Source organism: Echeneis naucrates, chromosome 15 (assembly GCF_900963305.1).
Source record: "Echeneis naucrates chromosome 15, fEcheNa1.1, whole genome shotgun sequence".
NCBI lineage: Eukaryota > Metazoa > Chordata > Actinopteri > Carangiformes > Echeneidae > Echeneis > Echeneis naucrates.
In genome coordinates, this window is record NC_042525.1 from 14,040,951 (window position 1) to 14,059,232 (window position 18,282).

Below are 18,282 nucleotides of genomic sequence, written 5' to 3' on the forward strand. Positions count from 1 at the left end.
CTGATTCATTTCACTGTAGTTCTCTATGACCCAACAGTGGGAAGGCCATATTGATCAATCTCTGTGGATACAGGTACCCGTGAGCATGAGAAGGGAAAAATGTCACTGAGAGTTGGTGTGGATGAGTTTGCAAACATACCTGTATGATTTCCATGATGAATATGATAAAGTGAAGGGCCACTGCAAAATATGCTTTTACTTATTGGCAGGTGTGATCTGCCCTTTACTCAACCTACCTTTTTACACAAAGCCTAAAATAACACAAATTTATAGCATATCGGACCAATCTCCAGTTACATAGTGGTGGTAAGCACTGTTGCGTCACAGCAAGCAGTTTGTGAGTTCAATTCCCATGCCTGGGGCCTTTCTGTGTGGAGTGCATGCGCATGTGCTGGTTTCCACTGGGCACTCCAGTTTTCTCCCACCGTCCAAAGACAAGACATGTTTCTGTATGATTGCCCTGCAATAGAAGTACCCCCCCCACCCAATTTGAGCTGGGATTGGTCCCATCACCCCCGCAGCCCGGAAACAGATATGCGGGAGAAGATGAATGAAAGCTCCAGAGGTATAATTCTGAACGTCACACTTCTGATATTGCTTGCAGGTCTGAGGTTTGAACATGTCTGGGCAGCTACAATGCATTCTGACTTCTCTACGTCTGAAACTGCATTTTAATTGTCCAATTTAAATGGGGATTCTCCCACTCCTCAACTCCATGCAGCTAGAAACACAATGACTTGTTCAAAGTATGGCGTTTTAAATTTGGGTAGACATTTAGTGGATTAGGCCGGTGCTTCCAAAAATTCCTGTGTAATTAGACACCGCGGCTGTCAGTCATGCAGAAGGGAAAAGCTGATTGGCTGAGTGTCAAATAAACCACTGCCTTTGGGAATGTCCCCAGTGGAGTGTCAATAGTTAGTCTTTGAGCCCTTGAGTTCACACACCTCGTCTGCTTTATACAAAGTGACTAGAAGAAAAAAGACCTGGGGGTGAATGAGTGTGTGCGAATGCGTGAGAGACAGAAAAAGAGGGAGAGAGACACATGAGTGAAGAGGACAAGGACAATCATGGAAAACTCTCTCTAAAATAGCATGGAAGCTTTGCTGTTGGAAAAAAGGAAACACGCATATCATCTAAATTTGAGCGAGAGAGAAAACCAAAAACAAAGGCAGACCTTCAAAAGAAGAGAGTGAAAGAGAAAGGGGCTGAGTTCATAGAGTGATGAGCCACACGGAAACAAAGGAGAGAAGATAGTGAGACAGGAACGGATTTAGAAAAAAGTAAAACAGAAAGCAGTGAGTGGGAGTATGAAGAGGTTGCAGGAGCTAAATGTGGATCGTCTGATCTGGATCATATAGTCAGCACTGATGAATCATAGATGAGAAGAGCATTACCAACCTTCTGCAAACAGAAAACAGCACATCATTCACGCTCCTCTACAAAAGCCCATGTCCTACAGCTGATCCAAACATCTTTCTTTTTGCCGACAAATTTATCTCTTTCTATATTTTTTCCTTCCAAGAAAATGATGGACTTTGCCATTTGTGCTGATGCTTAAAACTGTGTTGATTTTACCTGAGAACAGTGTGATTCTTTCTTTGATTTGGAACAAAGAATAAACTGGCCAAAGAAACCTCACAGTCATTGTAAACCAAAGTTGCTAAACATAGCTAAAAACAGTGCAGCCCTCTCCTATCTTTTGTAATGGTCTTAGACGGCACCCACCAATCACAGTGTTCAGCTGAGCGGGCATCAAGCAGTAAAACGTACATAACGTATATATCATTTTTGAAGGTACTGACAGGATAATGGCATGACTTGAATGATTTGGAGAAGAGGTGTACAAGGCTTCTTCTAAGAAGGAGACTATACTTTTCACTGCTTTTTACAGAGCAGCGCTGCTGCCAATCACGTATCACATTTTAGCTCAAATCTATGGTGTCGACTTTGCACAGGAAGCTTCTCTGCCTTCAGACTTTAAAGCTGTGCCCTTTTTTCTGGCCTGAGGTCTGCCCTGGAGAGGTGCACACAAAGTTAAAAAAGATCAGTAACAGTGAAGTATAGCTGTGTCGCTGGTTTGGAGGACTTTGGCTCTTCATCTGACTCCTGTGCTTGTCCAGATGCAGGTAACAAGTACACTTCGCTAGATTTTTGTGTTGATGTCCTGAGGAACGTGGATAATGGCAAGAAATACAAGTGAGGTGAAGGATAGTTGGGTAGCATTACTTTGTCAAGTGTTTTGAGTTTTTGATAGTATTTCTCGTTTCAATTTTTCATCATTCTTGAAGCTTTTTTTAGTCACCCTGTTCCTTTCTTTTCAGAATATAATAATACTTTGTATTTCATTCACATTTGTGGATATCACTTCTCATTTCATCGATCTGATACTTCCTGATTTACAAAGGGCATTTTGGTTTTCATAATTGCTCAGTATTTGAGTTATCCTCATTTTCTTTTTTTGATATTGTATTTAAGAAAATTGTGCTGTGGACACATTGAAAGCAAGAACAAATGAGTGAGATGGACGCGGGGATAGAGAATGAGCAAAACTGCTTAACTGAGCTTCCTTTTTTTTTTACATGGCAAGGTTGTTTCAAACAAACATGCCGAAAAACGCATATTGTATCCCAGCACAGAGGAGGTGAAGGAACAAGAGAGGGCAACATAAAGCCCTATTCACTAATAGTCTGCACGCAGAAACCTTCATTTTCCATTCCTTTGCAAAATATTATCAATTATTAACAAGACTCCAGACCTCCACTTCTTTTCATTAAGTGGTCACAAAGGCCGAGATGAATCTCGCAGGGTGAGGAAATTATGACATTTCTTTGTTGACATCAAAGAGCTTTGGTAGCAGCACTTTACAGTAATAATGTCACATCACGTAATGAAAGGAAAAGATCCCGGCTGTATTTTCATCAGGCATTGTTGTCTTTGTAATCTTTTCTATATGAATGTAACTTTGCAGCCTTGGAAACTGTAGATGTTATAATCTTACACCACAATTGTTCAAAAGAGACAAGTCTTCCATTACAGTGTTAGTCTGCACAGTGGGGCATTTTTATTTGAACTGTTGTGTCACTGTCCAACAATGGTTCTGCAGAGTGACCGTAGTGCCAACATTTATGCCGCCAAGGATTTTAATCTGGGACAGATTTTATGTTTTATGACATAATTGAGACTAGATATATGCCATGGAGTAGTAAATCAGTTGTGAAATTTCTCAAAATATGGGCAAAAATAAGCACAAAACATTCCTTGTAGGAAAGGCCATGGCATGCTCACCCATAAGAAGCTCCTGATGGGAACACTTTAGACATCTTATCCTATTATCACTTTCCAGGTGTCTTCACTTATTTTTCCATGTGCCTTTGCCAAAATTTAAGATTTCAGTTTGGGCTTTATTTAGCAGGAGGCCATGCAGTAAAAATGTTTTAAGAACTTTGTTTTTTGTGTCTATTGAGCTGCCAATGACTAATTAATTACAATTTTGTATTGACTTGAAGCAACCACATGGTGAAGTTACAATGGGGAAGCTCATGAATTGACCTGCAACAACAGAGCTGCATCAGTGGTGATGGAGAAGGTGAATGAGTTAAATACAACTCTGGCAAATTCACTTTCCACTGCTTCTTCCTTAAACCCGGTCCTCAGTCTGCTGTGCCTTCAGCAAGTTTCCTGCTCCGCTCATTCAACTGAAGAAAAGCTTAAACTCCCCCTCAGGTAAGGAACCCTCCTTCTCCACACACACAGACACACGCACACAAAGAACTCAACACACCTTTAGAGCAGCGTTGAGAGTTTAACAGCCTGTCTTATGTTGTGTTGTGTTGGCTGAACATTAGCATCTCTTTAGGCAGAGCTAATGAGGAGCTAAATGGTGAAGTGCTGTGAAGTGTGTGTCACTAAATAGTGTTGACACTGCAGAGATAAAGGCTCAGCTTGGGGAAGCTAACAGATTAGCAACTGCAGTTTTTCTGCTCTTGTAGATATGGAACAAAATAAACAGATTGTTCTCCCACTTCAGGACATTCTGTATGCAGAGAATGTTTTATATATATATATATAAAAGGATTTTCAATTCAGAAGTATTAGCTAAAGCCACCTAAACTGAATTACATTAACCTCCTTGAAAAATTTAAGTTGTTTTATCTTAATTTTCCCTTTATGGGCACAAGACAATCAAGACAGACAGGCAGTTGTTGCTAGTACAATATCAGGTCTAACTTTCATTCATATCAACCATTTGGAAGCATTTAGCCTAACAGTCCAGAGTAAATGACCTGCTCACATCGTGCTGTTTCCTGCAGCACAAGAATTACCACATCACAGTCGCATGGTCCCACTGAGCAGTCAGGTTGCAGTTTATATCCATGTTGATGCAGAATCATAAAACAAACCCAAAATCGAGGCGAGAACATTGTTTTATCAACGACTGTAGTCAAAATTTCAAAAAGGAGATGTTGTTGCAAAGAGGCTCCAAGTTCTAAAACATGGATGCCTCACACACATTTTGCCTCAATCCCCACACTTAAATAAAAGTTGGGCACCAAAGGTTAGTGTCACCCATTCAGCATCTGACCAAGTGTGAAATATGGTCACGCCTTTCTTTTTGTTCCTCAGTTACAGTACTAATTAATGTTAGATAATGTTTTGTTCTGTAGAATGTTACAATAATAGTTGACATTTTTGCCACGCTTGAGAAAATGCCGTCTTTATGAGACTGGGAGACGTACAGATAGACACAGCGATTGTCTCTGAGGAGGCATAATGGAACCAGAGATGGCTGAGAGGTATGCAATTTCTTGATTTCTAGAATACCTTTCCATCAATGGTCCTTCAGGTGGATTCACTGAAGGGCAACAATATTTATTCATTATGAGATACAATAATCAAAAATCGAATGAATGGTGAAACTCCATATTAAGTCCCTTTTTGAAAAAAAGAAAAAAAAATCCACATGGTACTTGAAAACCTCCATATGGAAAATTTTGAACCCCAACTGTAAAAATGTCAAGTGTTATACCAAGGATTTTTTTTCTGGCTGTACAGTGAACAATATTGGTTCATCTGAGTAGCTGAGGCTATATATTTTTATTACATCTTAAAAAGCATTTCATCAACTCATGACGCAGTACAAAGAGCATATTTCTGTATGTTTCAATAACTTCTAAGATGAAAAATAATATAGTGTCAATACATGTTAACAGTAGGTCGTATATTATAAGGTCAGTTTTATAAAAATCATAAAATATGCATTTTTTTCTTACACCTGTTGGTGGCAATTGAATGTGCTGAATATTAAAGGTATTTTCAGTTCAAATTTATCCTTGGTCCTTAGTACAATCAAGGTGAATGGATTATGTTTAGGGTTCTTAAAGCTTTGAAAATTAACATTTGAAAAGTTCAACAGCAGCACATCTGATGTGATGTTCATTATTACACACACACACACACACACACGTAAACCTTACATTTATAAGAAGCATTTAGTTTCCATAGCATGGCAACATCGTTTTACACTAAGATTGTCCAAAGACACTTTGGAGATGTCAACTGTCATATTTTAATGTCGGCATTCACATTGAATGTGTAAAATATAAATTAGACCAGATAATATGCAGCGTTTGAATTATGAATTGAATAAAATATCCACAACAATAGCATCTTTGAATTCTATATGTAAACCAAATACTGTGCAATTAACAGACATTATTTTTCAGTGGGGCATTTGCAGTGAAATGCACAGGTTGCCACAAGATTTAAGGGAGAGATCTGAGAAACTGACATTTAATTCAGTAAAAATTGCATTGTCATCTCTTCACAGGCTCCTGAACAGACAGGCTTTATGCTATACTCCCGGCCGCCATCTTGAACAGACTTAAGACACAACACTAACATTATGCAATATTCCTTGTGAATGCCCAATTAACATAAACCATTCCACAAAGGTTTACAGATTAAAGGTCAAATATACAATGTCATACTATTAATAAGAAGAGCTGTATCAACATTTAGTTAGTGTTAGTGCTGGTTTACCCCTGTGTTCAGAATATCTTGTGTCCAAATCAACTAAGATGCATGAAACCTGATGGCTAAACAGATACGATTTATGAAATCACATCTCTTTGCGCACATAAAAAGAACTGAAAAGTTATGTGAAACACGAGAAAACATAAGTAAGTTTCAGCAGATTCTGCCCAGATTTTCCATTTGAAAGTGAATATCTGGTGGACTGCACCTGACATTCTCATCCAGAGTGATAATTACAGTGGAGAGCCATATGCAGTAGTGAGCGAAAAGATCACTGATTGAATAACGGAGGAAAGATGAGGATGAGTTATGAGATGCTGATTATTAGAACAGTGGCTAAGATGTTAGAGCTACAAAAGGTCATTTGGATATGGCAGCATTGAGATATCACAGATGAGAGTTGAGTAAAAGACTCAAGACAGACAGACTTGGACAGACAGCTGAGAAGGAAGCGAGGTGTGTGTATTTAAACGTGCTCACAGCCCTCCTTGTGCCTTCAGACTTCCTTCTTTCTTTTCCATTCTCAAATGTTCTTTTTTCTCAGTCCTTCTTTTTATTCTGTCAAACTCTCCCTAAATGTCCTTATGAAATCTACTCTTGCCACGGGTAATTACAATGAACAACTTCACATGGCTGCTCCACCTGCTGCTGAGATAAGGCAGGGTAGCACAGCACACACACACACACACACACACACACACACACACACACACACACACACACACACAGACACACACACCTCCATCCCCTATCTTATCTCCATCGTCACAGAACAACCGCCTTCTGCCCAATTCTGGCCTAATCTTCTGCGTAAACAATACTGATATTTCACCACCATCTATAATGAAAGGAGGAGGGAGGAGAAGGGGGAAGGAGAAAAGGACTGAGGCATGATAGATGGGGCAGAGGGGTGCAAGAATGATAAAATCCCTCCTTTCTAAAATATAGTACTCCCTCTTGCTCAATTCAGCCTCAGTTTGGCTTCATTAAGAATGAAAGTGCGTGCGTAAGTCCATCCACACAATATTCAGAAGATAGTAGGAATTCAGACGACCTTATTCACGCAGTTTTAAAGGTATATTTTCACCATTGCAGTGTTTGTTATCTTTCCTACAATAGTTTTGTGAATCCTATTAGCGGCCATTTATGAATGTACTCTAAACTGATGGCATTTCAGACCTACAATTTCACCGAAATTATGCACTTGGGGTGCTCAGTACGCATTCACTGATTACAAATCTACTTCGTTCTCATATTTACATTGATCTCAACGCTTTGAGGAAGAAGCTTTAAACTATTTTAACTCATGACTTTTCCTAAACTAGTTCAGTGGATAGGTTGGCAGTAAAACTGACTACTGACTTTATTTTTTGATTAAAGAAGACCTTTAGTGTATCCTACATTCTGTATTTATCATTTTTGCCATTACTTGCCTGTGTGCTGAAACACTAAGTAAAGTATCATAAAGACATGGAAAGATACCTTTGGTGTTCAGCATTTTTTATGTTTTCACAGAACCAATATATAAATATAAACATGTAAAATTCGGTGTCACTCTCAAGAGTAAAGATTTTTGATCATTTACTGTGCCTCATTTCTAAACATGCTCACTCAGTGTCTATTTTAATTCATTTACAGAATCAGAAAATCAAATACACAAATTTCATAACTCCTTGCATACGTCTACATGAGTTTAATTGATGCGATAACTCAAGAAGTGTCAGAAGCTGTTGTGAAAAACAGTATTGTTTGCTTCTAGTGACCTCCATCTACAACTCACTGTAAAATTGCCTGGATTCTCCCAAGTGTCTTGGCATTTAAATAGTTTTAGCTGACCTGCAAGTCCGTGGGACCGAAATGATGTGAATGTTGAGGCTTTTAAGAGGATGCCCAGTTTCAGGGCAGCACAACAGACCAAGGTTTATGTATATATTTGGATTTTTAATTCAGCCCCCACACTCAGCCAGTTTTCCTCCCTGACGCCACAACTAAAAGAGCACAGTCATGAGCTGCGTGATCTTTTAGTGGAGGACTGCAGAGAAAAAAGAAAACAATGTCAAGTAAATTAAAGAATAATCTTTGTAAATACTAAAACTTTTTGCATGTATACTTTGCTATTTCTCTTTTCTTTAAACTCCAATTCTAAACAGAATATTTCTCTTTCTCTGTCATCCACACGCATGCATATGTGCACAGACTCACACACACACTCCTCCCACAGCAGAGAGGAGAATTGGTGATGAAAGTTGATTTAATCAGTCACATGCTCATATACACCTTCCTGGTATAGGTTAGAGGGTGGCAAGGTTGTTTGTGTGTGTGCCAGCCAGATGCCATATAACTGATAATATAAATAGATTATGATTGGTCATTTATTTATTTATTTATTTATTTATTTATTTTGGGGGGGGGGTCAAATTGATGGAAATTTGTGCTACTTGTGAAGTGTACAAATAGCACTGTTGACGCATCTATCTGCATGCAACGCAGCATCTGATGTGAATGACCTCTTAGCTTTCGCTCTAGGAAATAATTTTACAAATAAATAAAGCCAAAATTAGCACACAGGCACTTTCCTTAAGTCTTTAGCAGCATCTTTGAAGTGCCTGCTGGTTAATAGCCTGCGTTGAAGTCAATATTTCACAATGTTGGCTGACAACTAGTGAACAGTTTAACATCTATGAATATATTGTAGCTATAAGTTCAGCGAGTTGGACAGGAGAGAAAAAATAAAGCTATGACACCAGCTGATCTTCGGAAGAATGCAAATGAGAAGGTACAGGCACATATTGGGTTTTGGCCGGGTCTTAAAAGACCCCTTTGATCAGGTTAAACTTGTCCCTGCTATAGTTCTGGTAGAATCCAATATTAGCTTCAGATATGTCAAATGAAGCGCTTTGTATCAAATATGAAAAATATACACCTCCTCAGTTCATGTTAGAGGGTGACAAGGTTGTGTACAGGTTTGTGTGGGTCAGTGCATCTGTGTGTCATCAATACACACCTCACTTCGGTCCCTAAAAAAGCTTGGACGTTTCTATTGTCTACGCAGCCCTAACAGCAATGCTGAGGCCATCTGTTTTCCATTGGAAACTGTCCAAAAAACAGCTTTACAACCTGTTCATTCCTAAACATGTTGTTGCTTCACTCTAAATTAACATACAGTAGAACAGATGTAATTGTGTTGAAAAAATATTTTGCCTTGTTTTTGCATTTAGTTTTAGCCAGGCTTGTAAAAAAAAAAGTAGTTTTGTATGTAAGCCTAACATGGAATGTCATTAGTATTTTTTAGTGATCTTATAAACCCCCTGATGATCCTGTTAAACCTGTACCTAAAATAGTTCTGGTATAATCCAATTTTCCCTCAGGATTTGTTAAATGAAGCGTTTTGAATCAAATATCAAAATTTAACATGACATAAAACAGGGCTGCCATGATTGTAGAGTTGGTACAATAATATTGAGGCCAGTTTTTCCCAGAACAACCTCACCACATCAAACATTTGTCCAAACACTAATTGAAAGTCTATAAAATCGACAAAAATGTTGATATCTCCCTTTTGTTTATTCTGGTGGCTGTTCAATTTTGAATTTTCTTTAAATATGAACTTCTAAATGGACTTTCAAAGCCTTCTCAATACCACGATCAGTATAATTTTGGTAGTGATCATTTCTTTGTAGTTTTTTGTTTACGTAAAGGTTGCAAAATGAAAGCATATAAAGCACATGGCCTCTGTTTCCTTATGGCTGATTGTTGAAATAATAAAATCGTAATAAGCTCATTAGAGCAGTTGGCCATTCTGTTGAGGAATCAATACTTGTTTTTGCAGACAGTCAGAGAGTAAACAATGTGACGATAAACAACAGTCAGTACATGTTTGGTAGTGAAAGATGACAGTGGATGATACAAAAAGAAGTGTTCTTGTGACCTTTGTTTTTAACAAAATTAGAAGGAGGCACCTCTTGATGACAGATTTTAAGTGGGCGATACTATGGGTGCAACTTGGTCGGGGGTGGATTTCACTATGTGCTGTAGAAGCCTATTTGTTGTTGAAAGGATTACGGTGGCCGATCTAGTCACAAACAAGATTAGTGGCAGAGGATCATGTTTGATTGGGAAGCTCCAAAACAGTCCTCACCACTGTGAGACAAGTTGTAGTCTGGCTTGTAGTTGGCAGGAAAGAAATCATGACATACATGTGCAAATAAATCAGGACAGGAGGAAAATCTGTACCCTGTGTCACTCTCTCTGACCAACCCACTTCTGGATGTCTCACTGTTTTATGTTGCTGCAGATCTGTCCAGCTCGCTCTGACAGGCAGGAGACAACAAAGTGCACTCCAAAGTAATTCTGCCTTTGATTTTGAGATTGAGCTGTAGCGTCATGTCTTTTTATAGAGCTGGAAACACACACACACACAGACACACACACAACCATGGTCAAACACAGTCAGGGGTATCTGTTATCCCTAGTTGAGACAGACAGACACCCCCGGTGCATCATTCCCCCATTCATTTCATAGATCTGTCATCATCCCTGGACAAGGCACCTAGCCAGGATGACTAATCTGTGCTCAGCTCGCTGTCCTGGCTGACTCAGACTGCCATGTTGATTCTATTTCAGACATGACTCAGCGATCACTGAAGTGAACTCTGATTGGAATGGAGAAGAGTCACACAGAGAGGAGAAAGAGACAAAGATGGAAAGAGAGCAGCCGGGGTGGGGCGGCGGGGGGGACTGTTTATTCTAAACTCATTAAAAGTTACTCAAAAGCTGAAAGATGATGAGCAGCACAGCAGTACTTTCACCCAAGTATGTGTGTTTGTCTCCGTCCTCTCACGTCTCCCCTCCAGCAGTGACAATGAAGGCTCCAAGGGTGACACAGACGACAGCCCACCTCAGCCTGGCCCAGAAACCCCCACCTTGTCTGGGCCACTAAGCACACCGCAGCTCCCACCATCACCAAGCGTACCCATCCAGACAGTGATGCTGCTTGGCTGGGGAGGCAGAAGCAGTTTTGGGCGTTGGGGTGCTCGTTGGCAGGCTGTCACTCCAAATGCACACCCAACCACACACACACACACACACACACAGCAAGAACATGCTATATCAATATGATGCTGTGTAAGAGAAACTACGTCACTGTGTCTGCCCCCCTCCCATCTTTAGAGCCACCCACCACCACAGCCACCAGCCCGCAGTGTCCTGATGCATCATCCTCAGTGACACAAATTGGTGAGCTAAGCAGAGGTTAACATGCATATACATACACAGGTACTCAAACATACAAAAGCCGCAAACAATCCCTCACACAGTCATACAGACACAGGGGAAGCACATGCCCGCTTGCCGCAAGGACACAGAAACCTGCACAGTACAACATATGTGGCCCCCTTTTAACTGGAAACCACAAACAATGTTTAGTAACATAAGACAGGGACAGCGAGTTGTGGTGTGGTGAACCGGCTAAGCAAGACCACCGCTAACTGTTAAGAAATAAACATTGATCTTTCAGACTGGAACAAAAGGACTTGAGGTTTAAGACAAGTGGAGTCCACTGCCTGATGTTGGAGAGCCTCTATTTTGGCCTCTCTCGCTCCATGACTCTCCCGCAGATACAATGCAGATTGGTGGGCCTGCTGTCTTTGCCAGGCAGCGGTACACCATTCCTGCTGAATTATTCACATCTCACAGAGAAGAGCAGAGGAGCAGCAAGGGAAAGGGGAGAGACAGACCGTATAAAGCCAAGCTAATTAAAGTAGTGGTATTAAAAGTGTGCCTGTGTCTCTTCCAAGAAGAGAGGAAAGAGAGATCAGCGGTGATACCTTTCCTCTCTCCGCGTCTCTATCACTCATCCCCCCGCCTCCTCCTTCTCTCGCTTCACTTATCCCCCTCTTCCCTCGGCTTTCTCCGGAAAATTACAACCTGACTGCTCACTTTAATATTTCAGCATCTAAGTGAGTGTGACAGGCTCTCCTTTGTGTCGTACTCTCACCCCCTCCTCCTTCCTGTGTCCCTACTTCCATCCATCCACCCACCCCTTTCTCTCCCTACCCCAACCTCCTCTTGTTGTTTGCTTATCGTTCCCCCGATGGCTCAACTTTTACCATGTGACAGGAGGGAGAAAGGGAGCGAGAGGGAGAGATAGGGTGGGAGATGGAAAAAAAACAAAAAAAACAAAAACAAATCAGGCTCAAACTGAGATGGCTCTGCCGGGCTATCAGGCTGTCTCTCTCTGTCTGTCAGTGAGTTCCATGACACATACACGACCATGAACCTACAATGAGGAGAGGTATCGCTTCACCTTGATTTATGCCACTCACACTCCCGCTCAGGCTTAGACATACACAGGCAGTGTTTCAAAGTGACAGCAAGGGTACTGATCTCATCCACACAGACAGACGTGGACTCACAATAGAGGGTTATATATGTGATTGTGTGTGTGTGTGTGTGTGTGTAGAAGTCACCTCCTGTACTTTAGCCACTTCAGCTTGAGTTTCCTTTGAAAAGACGCTTACAGCAAGCAAAACACCAATGCTCTTTTGTATGTCTTCATCTACACATATATTTTGTGCCATAAATGAATCAGCATTTGGACATGCATTATACACAAATACATTATTGATGTCCAAGTATGAGTGGTGCAGTTGTTGGTGGAGTGATAAAAGTCTGTTATTAGAGGTGAATGGCTCAGTATGTTGTGTGTTCACAGGCACTATGATACACATCAATGATTTATCTGGTCTCCCCTTCTCCCCATTCATTCTATTTTCATCTCTGCCATTTGATATCACTGTCCGCTTCCACTCTTCAAACACAGCGTATTATATCCAGAAAACAAGCACGGAATGAAGAGAGCCCGAGGATACAAGCCCTTTGCTCCAATAAGTAAGAAACTGTCGGCGTAACAACCAGCACACCAGCATTTTCAACTGGTACCACAAAGGCATCCAGGAATTAAACCTTACACATGCGCTCCTATGTCAGCAGGCAAACACCGGAACGTATGCACATGCACACATGCACAAACAGAAACACTCAACAAAGTGAGCAAGTAGTGATGTTGTTCACAACATTGATCCTATAATTTACTCCTCTCTGTCAAGCCACAAGGCTATTGATAAAATAATTCCACATGTGGGTCTCGGCCACTACCAAATTGCTAAAATGGGGCTGCTCTACTTAAAGCGTGTCCCATAATGGTTTTGGCATTGATCGCTGTGCTCCCTCACTCATTCCCAATGCAAACAAAACCCATTCTCCACAGAACTGGAGAGGGAGAAAAGGTACGTGAACTTGGGCAACAAGTGATTGCACTAACCGCACAAAGACATCGAGCCGCAAACACGAGATGCACGTATTTAACGTACTTGAACAGAACCTGCACACACGAGCTCTCAGTGTAATCAGTGCTATACATTTGTGTGTTCATCAAACATTGAAATATGCTGCTTGCCATGAGTGGGTCCATGTAGCAGAGTTACACTGTGTTGCGACAGGCAGGTTTTAGGAATGATTGGAAGATTAAGGCCAGTGGAAAGGCCAATTTTACCCCATTTTTACTCTGATGGTGCAGCTGACCAATTTCCTGCTTCTGAGTCGCTCACAGGCTGGAGTCACGCATTTACAGACATACACCCGCGACAATATTCTCTCTGTCTGATAATCCACACTACTACCATCATGGTCACCGTGTTGGCAATAAGTTTGATGTGAGGCATCAATCACTTCAAACCATTTACTGCAAAGAAATTTGTTAGAAGATTCATTTTGTTTTTGCTCGGTTTGGCACAGTGGTTTAAAAACTGTGCTGCTCCAAAGACTGATTAACTTTAACTGAGAGCTGTTAGCTATGATGCAATAAACAGCACTACCAAAGCAACATGTTTTTGCAACTAACTCACAAAATATGTCTCATCAGTCCTTAATATGGCTCAAACATTGGCTATATTCAAGTCTTTGTTTCATATATGATGCCTGTGTGTGTTTCCATGTATATACACAAGGATACACACATTCATAGCCACAGACCAGTGTTGCTGTTGGTAACAGCAAGTGAAAAGAAAGATGAAGATTCAATAGCATGAGAGAAACAAAGAGACTGAGGAAGTTTGATGGCCACAAGGTCAGAAAACTAACTTACTGCGGTTGATATCAAACTTTGTCCTGTTACTTGCAATGAATTTGTTTATTTTTTGCATTTCGTGCCAAAATAGGAGCAATTAAGTCTGTCAAAGGCTAGGGTTTGTTAAGGTAAACTACAGTTTCAGCTTTTTTTCCCATACTCTGCATGTGACAGTGCTCATTTGACTTTATTTGAATTTGTCTACACAGGTATTTTAATTGCCCACACATCACTTGTGGTTCTCATTGCTAACTCTGACACGATGCTTAATTTTACATGCTGTGTGGAAAATTGTGTAAACACTGATGGAAGACTGAAGGTGCTGCTGCCCAACTGACCTGCTGACATGCTATTTTCATGTTGCAGCCTCTGTAGACAAGCTTACACATGACATGGAGTCCACCTACACTAACTTGTGCAAACACATCTTTTTCCTCTTCTGGAGTCCAAAGCAGTGTGTATTTATTTAAGTAAATGTAAACTGAGATTTTCTTTTTTTTTTTTTCAATGTGAATGAAGATCAATTAAAAGCTGTATTTAGATTTCAATCCCTATTTCAGAGAAACACTAAGTATTAAATAGAGGAAGAAAATAATAACAATTGAATGTGCGTGTGGGCCCATTAAAACACTAAGTAACTAATGAAAGTGAAAGTCAATGCAGTCCATGGGTTGTGTCCCACTACCGACGAGATGCTGTGATACCACATCAGGAGGATGAAGAGGATATTTACCCATTTTTAAGTTTTTCTTTTGTCTTAAAAAACCAAAAGTTTTCACATTTTCAAATTTATAATGAGGGCGAAAAGCTCAGAATTGTGACAGCAAAAACACAACATAGGAAAGGGAGAGAGACGCACTGGACAAAGATGGATGAGTGAGAGATGGAGTGTGACATAAAAGGAGAGAGAATAAGAGTCCAGCTGGTGGCAGAAACAGAGAGAGATGTAAGGATATGACACCTCCTGTCTCTGCACTGGCCTTTGCTGGTCTTTACTGGAACATACATGACAGCACTGTCACACTCATTTACTTTCTCTCTCTCCATCAAGAGCTATATGGAGAGTGGAGGAGATTTATACACAGTATACAAGAGAGGGAAGGACAGAGAATAAAGGGAGAGGAGAAGAGTAGGAAAGACACTGGGAGGAAAAATGAGAGAAAGAAATGTTGATGCCGTGACACCGCATCAACTCACTTTCACATTGCTTCCACACTGGTGTCTCTCAGCCTGCCCCAGAACTAATGTCCTTGACATACTACCAGTGTGTGTGTGTGTGTGTGAGGTAACTTTTCCTCAGCAGTCATAAAATGAAATATGTGTGAAACTGAGTAAAAACTCAGTGTCCATGTGAATGTTTATGCTTCCACTCAACCACAAGACTATAACTTGACATTCAGACCAAAAACACATTACAAGGGACTGCGTTTGTTTCTTCATGTACTGGTGACATGATGAAATCTAGATCCAGGAATTCTGCTTTGAGCTACTGAGACAACCCCTGTTCAAGTTTTCATATACAAAATTTGATGTTGATGACAACTTCCCCTTTGTTTTGTTCTTTGTTGAAGTAAACTGACAAAAGTTGTCAAGTAAGTTCTTGACAAATGCTCAGCAGAAAGTCAATCTTTTTATCTTTATATTTGCACTTTTTTCCCACTTCCCTGGAACCAGTTATAGAAAGAAAAAAATATGCTCAACTCAAGATGGTATTGACTATATTGATATATATACAAATGTAGACCATGAAATATATTTAGAATTATGGATGCTATCAACAAAACAAATGCTGATGAATGACAGTAAATGAAATGTAAAACCTGCATCCTTGCTAACCCCTCCTTTTCTTTCTAACCTTACTTTGCCCCCACCATTCATATTCATGCCTGTAGAAGCAGGCAGGAGAGAAAACATCTCTGGCCATCCTATGATTTGCATGTGATAAATAAATGAGGTGAGCCAATCAGGAGAGCTTGTGTGTGCGTATGTATGTGTATGTGTGTTCATGTCCATTGCTCTTAGCTGGTTAAAACTGCATGACAGAAGGAGGGGGTGGTGGGGTTGAGTGAAGCAAAAAAAAAAAAAACAAAACAAAAAAAAAAAACCAAAGCATAAAAAAAAAGAAGATTGGACCAGCACAGTAGTTAGTTTATGTAAAGAAAGCGAAACACTGAGTGTGAGTGAGAGGGGAATGGGAAATGCAGAGTCTTGGAGGGCCCTGTCACAACGCTCGACACAATAATGAATTTCAAATAAGTTATTCACTTCAGGAGTAAGTGGCTGGCACCCACTCCTTACAGCTGGTTTGTTGAGATAATTGATTTTCAAATAGTTTTGAGGACGAGGAATGGCGATGGGGGCTGGTGGAGGGAGGAGAGACAGGGAAGGGGGTGGGAAAGGGGGCTGCTAGGTGTATGGGGGATGACAACGACAGCAGGGTGGTGTGTGTATGTGCAGCGCCGGTAGTTTTTTTTTCAGTATGTGCATGTCAAATTATGTGTGTGTAGTGTGTGAAGGAGAAATAACAGGGATGTTTTAATTCATGTAGGAAAGAGGCCGTGTCGGAATGGCGGCCAGGGCGCTAGCTGTAATTAAACTGATACAGCTCTGCACACACACACACACACAGACACGCACACTCTAGTAGGAAAGATTAATTTTTCATGTCTCACACGTCTACTTCATCTCTGCTGTCTCTCCTCTCTCGCCCCAGCTCAGGGCATGTTGGCTAGCTAAACTTTGTGCTGCTTCTTGCTGGGCTGTTAACATGGCAGCCCTCCTGTGCTGGCTGCACTGACACAGATAACTGAGCATCCGGGATGACAGCAACACGACTCAATGAGATGCATTAGTGGCAGGATTTGAATTGACAATGTAATTTACCACATCTCTCTCTCTCTCTCTCTCTCTCCTTCCTGTGCTAAGTCTCTCCCTCTCTATCTGTCTCCACCACTCTCTTCTCGCTATCTCCCTGTTTAATTCATAGCAAGAGGGAGAAAGTGATGTGAGGAAACTCAAGTAGCCGCTGGGATTTCCATCATGAATATGTTTAACACACAAAACATCATACAGGAGAGTGGTAGAGATAGAAGAACAGGCAATATCCAGCAAAACAGCAATTGCCCCTCTTGCATCAGATCATTTTCAAACAGAGGAGATGCTATTAATATAAAAATGTTTACAAATTTACAAGGACCTTTTTTTTTTTTACAAGTTGATTATAAATATTTGCAGGAAAAAGTGTAAAATGCTCTTGAAGTAATTGTCATCTGCTTTGTGTGTGTGTCACCTCTGCAACTTGTTACAATTTTTTAATCTGCATTTGTGTTTTTTGTCAGTCAGTGATGAGTTGACGAGTCATATCAATAAATGATTTAGTCCAGCCCATAGGCTGTTTGTGCAGCAGCTGAAACGTTTTGTTGTAGTTGTCGCAGTAATGATGAAAAAGCAAACGGACTGTGACACAGGAGAGCAGCGCTTGTTTACTGTAGGAAAGTAAGTCTATGGTGTTTGAATTATCCATGAGATAACCACATTGTTATTATTGTAACCATGGCGATAAAGATCATCAAATGGGGGGGGGACTAGCCTACTTATTAATTGAGTTACTTACTTTTTTGTGCAAAAACTTAACTAAACCTGAACAGATATAGTGACCACAGCAACGAAGGCAGGTAAGAAGCTCATGGTATAGCCCAAATGTAAGATTGGAGGTGATACTGTAACCGTGGTAACCAAGGTCTGGTGGATGTTTGTTCCGCAATAAATATAGACCCGTGGTGAGTCTAAAATTGAGACCCTGTCTACTTTTGATCAAATTTTAATGTGGGAAAAAGTGACAGATTGTGCCTTTTGATCAGAAAACCCAAAAGTTTTCAAATGTTTATTTGACCTGCTAAGTGTTGAAAAGATACCACTGCCTTGCAAACACTTCATTTAAAAGTTGAAATTCGGACGAATAACGCATGACTTGTCCTTTACATGCATTTGATTAAGATGTCTACGAAACACAGCCTACACTGAAATGGCTCCTCCCCCTGGCTTTTACCAAACTGTCAGCACCAGCAAGCTAGTGTATTATATCCATATTTAACTGTAATGAAGAGCATTATGCTTTCACCACA